This window comes from Lissotriton helveticus, chromosome 3_2 (assembly GCF_964261635.1).
Source record: "Lissotriton helveticus chromosome 3_2, aLisHel1.1, whole genome shotgun sequence".
Lineage (NCBI taxonomy): Eukaryota > Metazoa > Chordata > Amphibia > Caudata > Salamandridae > Lissotriton > Lissotriton helveticus.
Genome location: NC_136062.1, coordinates 23,435,049 through 23,443,399, shown reverse-complemented (window position 1 = coordinate 23,443,399; position 8,351 = coordinate 23,435,049).

The window sequence follows — 8,351 nt, the reverse complement described above, 5'->3', positions numbered from 1 at the left end:
CCTCCGTCCTATATGTCTCACCGCCTGGGTGCCATTTTCTCTCGGAAGCCCCGGACCACCTGCCAGGTCAGATCATGGGTGATGTGCGAGTCTAGGGGCTCGCCAAACCTCCTACTCTGGCGCCTGTGTTTCCCCACGTGCAATGCTGCTGATTGCAGCGTATTTTGGGGGACTGCACGTGGGAGGGCTAGGGGCGAGGGGCCACGGTGGGGAGCCCCTGGAGTCCTCGTCCGTTCAGGTCGCTATCTTGGCCACGCCCCCCATATCTGGTAATTTTAACTGCAAAAAAAGTGCCAATCCTAACTTCAGCTGTCACCTCACCTTTTTACATCCCTCCCTCCCCTTCCTTCTATGTTCATCATCTCATTTCTACCCAAGCCAGATCCATTGCCAGTTGTCATGGGAGGTCATTTCTGGAGTTCTCCAGCGTTTCCTGCAATGCATTGCTCTTTGAGCAGGGCTACTGCCACACCCATGGATCCTTCGCTGTTATGTAAATGCAGCTATTAGCTGATGGGGCACACAAAAGGAAGCAGCTTCTGGGCAGTAAAAAACAAACATGAAAAGAAAAGGTATATGATTGTGTTGAACTGCCACTCGCTTAAGTGTGGCCAGTGCAGCACCAGCCAAGCTATTTCATGCATCTGAAGGAGAGGGAGCTAGGGGGGCTAAACCATTTCTAGCTGAATGGTAGTTACACGCTTTATCAACAGTGCAAGGTCTGGCTAGACCCTGCTCTGTTAATCACAGCGTGTGACGCAAGCCCTCTCAAACCCATGCAATGTGAGGAACTGCAAAGGGGCGCCTCTGGACTTTACCAGCGTCTCTGCAAAAGTCGATGTCATGGCTCAGTGTGATTGTGAGATCCCGAAGCAGAGCGGCATCTGTCCTGCGGCGTAGGGGATACGGACCCTGAGACTGCAGTGCCATCAAACAGGGTACCAGTACTATCCCTGAGTAAAGAAAAGTGCCAGCACTGAGGTGTAGAAAATGTGGAAGTGCTGGTATTCAGTGACAGTGAGTACCAGCCCATTTAAAGCACTAATCCCACTGCCATACTAACCAGGGGGCGGCTGACAGGCCTGTGTGTGCTCAAGATAGCTGAATGGGTTCAGCACCTGCCACGCAGGGTCACTCTTTCTAGCCCTGGCTGTGTCTAGCTAAGCGCCTAGATGTCCATCGCCCAGAGTGCTGCAAGGCCTGCCTCATTTAAAATAATGTCCGCTGTGAAAACTGGCCCTGCATGAGTAGTATACAAAGTTCAATGCAAAGACCCACTGCGTTTTTGAAAATACATGTCTGCATGCTTGCTTTTTTTGTGCTTGCCTGGGAAGTTGCTGCTGCAAACGCTAAATTATTATGAAGTTTGTGTGAAGAAAGGGTACACTCAAACTTTAAAGTGGATTTTTATCAGCTGTCGGGAAGGCACACGCCACACAGCTTGGCCAGTAGAAGCCAAAAAAAGCATTCAATTAGACACATCTTTCTCCCCATGCTCCCAGGGTGCACTGATTCGAGGCTGTCCAGATGGAAAATTAGCCTGAAAGACAGACTGGACAAGTGGGAAGGCACCCTGTAGTCATCTCACCCTTAGTGCCTGCTATCCTTCCTTTTATTGAAGCTGATTTTAACATTGCTCTCTGGGTTTTTAAAAAAATATATTTTTATTTAACAAAAATATCAGACATTTCACTCATGTGCTGAAATCCCATTACATCACATATAGTTATCGTCACATATAAAATCAGTTCAAATAAAAGTATATTTTACATATTTTGTGCTCCATTCCAAGTCCTCCTCAGTTCTAACTCTACCGTTGGTGACACAGAAATCTCTCCTATGTACAAATTCCATTTTGACCATTTCATGTCCCATTTCTTTGGGCATCCTCTAGAGATAAATACTTCCTTCTCAGCTATCATGCATTTATCCATTTCTCTATTCCACACTGTCACTACCGGTGGCTCCACTCCACCCGATCCCCATGCGATTTCTCGTTTGAATAATGTGAAGCCCAATGTCACCAATTGCTGTTCTGTTTCCGTTAGATCTGTCGCCTCCTAGATGTTGAGCAGGCCCAGTCGCGGAGTCAAGGTAATCACTTTCCCTAAGGCAGAGTGCATATGTGTTGTGATTCTACCCCACCGGCTTTGTAACGCTGGGCAGTCCCATATCATGTGGTAGAAGGTGGCAGGTTGCCCGCAGCCCTTGAAACAGTGATCGTCAGTTTTGGTCCCTATCCTTGCTAGAATAAGTCCAGTCATATATGATTGATGAAAAACATGAAGCTGAACAAGGCGGTATCTAAGTGTGATGGCAGCCTCCCTGGGAGACATCAGCGCCTGCCTCCAATCCTCATCCTCAATGGCCCCCAGATCACCCTCCCATTTCTCCTTCAGCTGTCCAAAAGAGTCTGGTAAATTATTGCTAAGCTTCCTGTACGTGAGGGAGATGGCTTTGTTGTGCAATTGTCCATAGCAGACGGTCCTCTAGCAGAGAGGACTCCGGTATATCCATACATGAGGGGAAAGCCGAATGGTAGAGGGGTATGTGTGGCTAAGGTCACGGCCCCCCTGACCCGCTACGCTACAAACTCCCCCCTGCCCCTCTTCCCCATCCTGAGGTCCAAATACCCCTACCCCCTTCCAACCCCCACGCTGTCCTTAACCCTTAAACACTACCTCTACCCCCTCCCATCCCCTTGTGCTGTCTCTACAACTACCCCACCCACTTCCACTGCCCTTAGGCAAACTCCTATTTTAAAACTGCCCAACCCCCAGCCCTAAAAACGACCTTGCCTTCCCCTGAGTCCTAAAAACTACCTGACCACCCATTCCCCTCCCCCTGAGGCCTAAATCCCTAACCCCTTATAAAAAAATCGACCCTGACCCCCAGCCCTAAAAACTACCCCACCACCCAAGCCCTGAAAACTATCCCTGACCCCTAGCCCTGAAAACGACCCCACCCCCCCAGCCTTGACAACTAACTCCAAGCCCCAGCCCAGAAAACTACCCCAGAGCCCCCCAGCCCTGAAACCTAGTCCTGAATCCCCCCAGCCCTGAAAACTACCTCCAATTCATTTGTCCTGAAAACTACCCTGGACCCACCCCCAGAAAACTACCCCTAACAAACCCCAGGTCACAAAACTCCCCCGCCCCACCCACCAGTCCAAAAAACTACCCCTTCCCCACCCCAAAAAACAAACCTCGACCCACCCTCCAGCCCCAGTCCTCTCTCCCAGCAGCCCAGCGGTTTTAAAAGGTAACTAGATGGAATATGGTAGACATATACCTGACAACAGTTGTTTTCTAGACCTCCTTTTCATGTCTTGCTTTGCTATAATCTGCATATAGGGCCTCCCAAAGGACTTTTTTGTTCGACCCATCCCTAAATCAGTAAGATTTAAAAAGACCTGCACATGCTCACACTCAATCTACTATTATATCTCTGGTGAGGGCCGCTGCCCGGTTTTTCCAAATTGCTAGCCAGAATATGGCAGGGCGAGCCTTTATACAATCTTCAATGTAAAACAATTTCAAGTTGCTGTGGCAAACATATTGTGATGCAGACATCGCTGCTCCCAAGAGTTCACGACAAAATCTATTTTCTTCGCACTGAATGCTATTACTCTTTGTGAAGCCCCAGACCTCTGCACCATATGTTGCTGCTGGAATGAATTGGGATTTAAAAATGTTTGTAATAGCGAAACTACCCCTGTCCTTTTTGGCTATGGGAGACCAAAGATCTATATCACTCCACCCTGCACCACTCTTCACCACTACACTCTCTGACACTCTACGTCACTGTACTCTGAACCACTGCACCCTGTTTCTATACTCTACACCACTGTATTCTACGCCACTGCACTCTATGCCACTCTTCTCTGCACTGTGACACTCTTCTCTGCACCATTCCACTCAGCACGATCTGCACTCTACACCACTGTACTCTAATCTACACCACTATATTCAATGATGTTGCATTGTATGCCGTTGAATTCTACGCCACTGCAATCTACTCCACTATACTATGCAACATTATACGTTAATGCACTCACCAGTCCACTTTATTATTCGCTTCTCCACGCCACTCTGCACCACTGTACTCAGTCCTACTGGACTCTACACCACTCTACTCAACACCACTCCACTCCATTCTATTTATTTATTTATTTGAAGAATTTGATATAGCGCGAACAAGACCCGCTAGGGTATCAGAGCGTTGTACATCGAATCATAGACATTAAGCAGGTACAAAAGAAAATGATACCCCCATTCATAGGTTAAACATGCAACAAATGCTCAGTATTGCGGGAGGCCAGAGTTGTACACAAGGAGTAAGAGTTACTTTGGGAGGCAATTAGTTTAGTGCCGCATTTGGCTATTGAAGAGTAATCCTTTGACTTTTTTTAATGTGGCTGTCGAGGGGTTTATCTGATTTCTGAAGGAAGATCATTCCCAGTTCTTGGAGCCAGACCAGAGAAGGCGCGGTTGTAGATTTTCTTCTTTTTGAACTTTTGTGGTTTCAGCAGTAGTGTATTGGAATTCTTTGGGCTTGATTCATGCCTGAAAGTTCAAGCAAGTAAGATGGAGTGTTGTGATGTGGCGCATTGTGTGTTAAACTGTCTATCTTGTACCTGATCCTTTCATCAAGAGAGAACCAGTTGAGTTGGATTAGGTCTGGTGTGATGTGATTACGTTGTCTTGATCTCATGACAAGTCTGGCAGTAGAGTTCAAAGTAGCCCTTCAAGGTACCAGTTTAGGTTTGGGTATCCCAGCCAGGGTCACAATTCCGTATCCTCGCGGGAGTCGGAGATGACCTGTAATTGGACAGCTAGTTTCATGTCCTTGGGCGGTAGGAATGGTTTGACTTTCTTTTATGTGTTGAGTTGGTGATTGGCTCCTCTCGTTGTAGCACTGATTTAGCCTTATATATTTAGGCATTTGTCCAAGGTTATGCCTACGGATTTAGTAGAGTTTACAACCTGTGGGATGCAATTGAGGGCCTTTAGTTGTTTGAGCCAATCCTGAATAGGGGCTGAGTGATTGTGGGGGGCAATCAGGAAGAATTCCGTCTTGAGTGTGTTTAACATAAGGTGGGTGTGAGATAACCATTGTTAGGTTTTCAAAAGTGCACTGTTAAGAGTTTTGATATCATCCGGAGAAGAAATTCTCATATACAGTTGAGTATCGTCTGTATACATGTGGTAGTGTATGTTTGCATTGTTCAGAATTTTGGTGTACAAATTGTATTGTAGAGCGTGGGAGATAGTGCCAATCCTTGAAGTACTCCAATTGAGACTGATTTACTGTTGGGGAGGTAATGGTTGAATTTTATTCTTTATCTTCTATTATGAAGGTGCCACTCTACGATATTCTACTCTACAACACTGCATTCTAAACTATTCCATTCTATGCTAATGTACTCTATGCGCTGCACACAATGGCATTGTACTCCACTTTGCACTACTCTACTCTGCACCACTCAACTCTACGCCACTGCACTCTACTATGCAACAATCTAATCTACGTCACTGTATTATACACCGCTGAACTCTACACCACTATACTCTTCAACATTGAACGCCAATGCACTCTACACCAGTCCACTCTGCTCTATGCCATTCCACCGTATCCCACACTATACGACTCCACTTTATGCTACTCTAGGATACGAAACTCTATGCCACTCCACTCTTTGGCACTCTTTGCCATTCTGCTCCACGACACTCTTTTCCACGGCACTTGTGAGAAGTTAGCCTGATATATGTGCTCACTATTCTAGTGATCACTCTGTATCATTCCAAACGACCCCTATTGATGATTGGTTGTAAGTCAACCTTATTAGACCAGATATCCTAGTAGCGTGGACAAGAGCAGTCTTTAGGCTAAACTCTAGAGGGCGTGTTAAGCCAGCTGTTTTACCATCACATATACCCCTTGAACACCAAGTGAAAGGACACCACACAAGTTGTTATAAAAATAAAGGATATTTATTAATAACAAGTCTACCCTGAACTCTTTATGAGTCAGGGAGCTAAGCAGGGTCCAGGGCACTTCTTGTTGGACAAGAAGCAAGGGCCAGTCTAGGGGACCTAGACCAGCGGTGAAAACGTCGTGGTACGTCGTCAGGAGGGCCACTAGCCAACGGGCAAGTGACCGGACAACGTGGCAAGCAGCAAAGAAGGAGAAGGGCCCCACGCCGATCTCGTGGATGCTGGGGGGCTGGACTTCGGTGCTGGAGCTGCTTAGGGTTGGGGCTTCTCAAACCCCAGTGCACTCACTCGAGGGTCTCTCGGTGGTCGTGCTGGTTAAGCGTCGTGCAGGTCTTGAAGATAGCCGGTCCCACAGGTCTCGTTGCACCCACGAATCTCAGCTGAGCTGATGATGCAGGTAGAGGTCAGAGATGGCGGGGAATCCGGGTCTCGTCAAGCTGGGCAGTCTTGATCCGGAGGATGGACGTGCAGCAAACCGCAAGCGCTTAGATGGTGCCTGCTGGTGCAGGGTGGCTACTCCTTAGCCACAAGGGAGAGTCTTCAGAGAATGACAAGAGTTCCTTTCGTGGAAAGTAGTTCAAGTTTCAAGATGATCTAATTTGGGAAGGGTGCCCGCTCCTACCTTTATTCTAAGAAAAGGGGCTGGCACGCGACTAGGTCCTACCCATGGGTGGGACCAGGAGGGGGGTGGTTACACCCCTCTCCTTTGTCCGGTTTCTCCCCAGCTCAGGGGCTGGTGTGCCCCTGGAACTGGTTTGAGCCGGCATATGCACAGTGAGCACCGGGGTGCCACTTGCAGTCACCTTCCTCTCAGCCCTGCCTACCTGGGATACACAAAATCCTGTCTGGGATGGTGCTGGCACCGCCCCTGACAGGAAACCCTTTGTCCAGGCCTCCCTCGCTGGAAGGACTCCCAGCAGCAGGAGGTCAGACTTGTGTCTGTGGTGGCAGCATCCATTTTGTGATGCTGAGGCTTGAGTTAACTTTAACCGGGGTTCACAGTTACATACATATTGTGTCCCTCTAGAAGGGTGGAATGCTAACCCCGTCGCCAGAATTGGCGAGGGGTTAGTATTCCAATTCGTATGACACCTTACTCGACATGTTTTGATAATGCTATGCCAAAGTTAGCATTTGACCGCGAGGTTCATAATGCACTTAGGAGTATATGGTATAGCGTTATCATGGAACAGCTATAAGGACTTGGTTCCGCAAGCTGCAAACGGGCTCAGCTCATGCCAGAGCACCATCTCACATAATTCCAAGCACTCTGCCTTCAGGATTGATAAGGCCTGCCATAGGAGTGACTGATAGGAATATGTGTCCATTTTAGGGTTAGATTTAGGAATACTATATCTAAAGCAAAGGGTGATTACACCACCTTGCCCCAGCTGTCGTGCAGCCAGTTGTGTCAGATTTGGGTGGCCAGCCAGGGGTGGCATAATACATGCTGCAGCCCTTGGTAGGCCCTGGGTACACCTATGCCCTGGATACCTAAGGTATACTGTACAGGGACTGATAAGGTGGCCCAGTACCAATTGGTAAATGCACCTAAGGTACATGCTTGTCAATTTAGAGAGAGAACAGCTAGGCTGTGGGTCTGATTAGCAGGCCCACAGCCAGGGAAAGTCGTAAACAAGTGAAGCAAAAAGCAAAAATCTGGGGTGGCCATGGGATTGCAGACCCCACTCTCCTACAGCACTAAATTTAGCCATGCTGAACCGTAGCCATGGCTAAAACACATTGGCAAAGTAAATAACTCTTGCATAAGCTAGACCTATTGGCCTTTGCCAATGCTTGTTTTATTATTTCGAATGTAGTAGCATTGACAGATATTTTTATTGTTTCCAGTACTGATGTACCTTACTGGAAACTTTTACATTTTCTAGTTAGCCCTGCCTCAATCCCCCTGTGCCTGAGATATACACGGAGGGCCAGAGTTCTTAGTACGCCTTCAGATGCAGCTCGTTCTAATTGCCCTGTGGCTCTGATGTACGTGTAGAACACAAGAAAGCCTGCAGCTGAAGTCGGACAAGCATGTGAACTAACGCTAGCACGATCCTGCGCCTGTCGTTCACAACTTCTTACTAACCAGCTAAGCATAAGTGGCTTACAGAATTTGGGGCAGTGCTTAATTTGTAAAATAAGTGCCGGTGTCAAATGTTTTTCTCAGAAATTAATCCCACAGTGGATGCTGACGAACATCACTGCATTGCTGTATACCAAGGCTGTGTGGAAATGATTTCACCTCAGACATCTTTCTTCACTGATATAGTCTCCCTGCCCCTTTAATTCACTGTGGCAGGTTCTTTTTCATTCCTGCTTTCTCCCGTTGTCACTGTTTTTTCTCTCTTT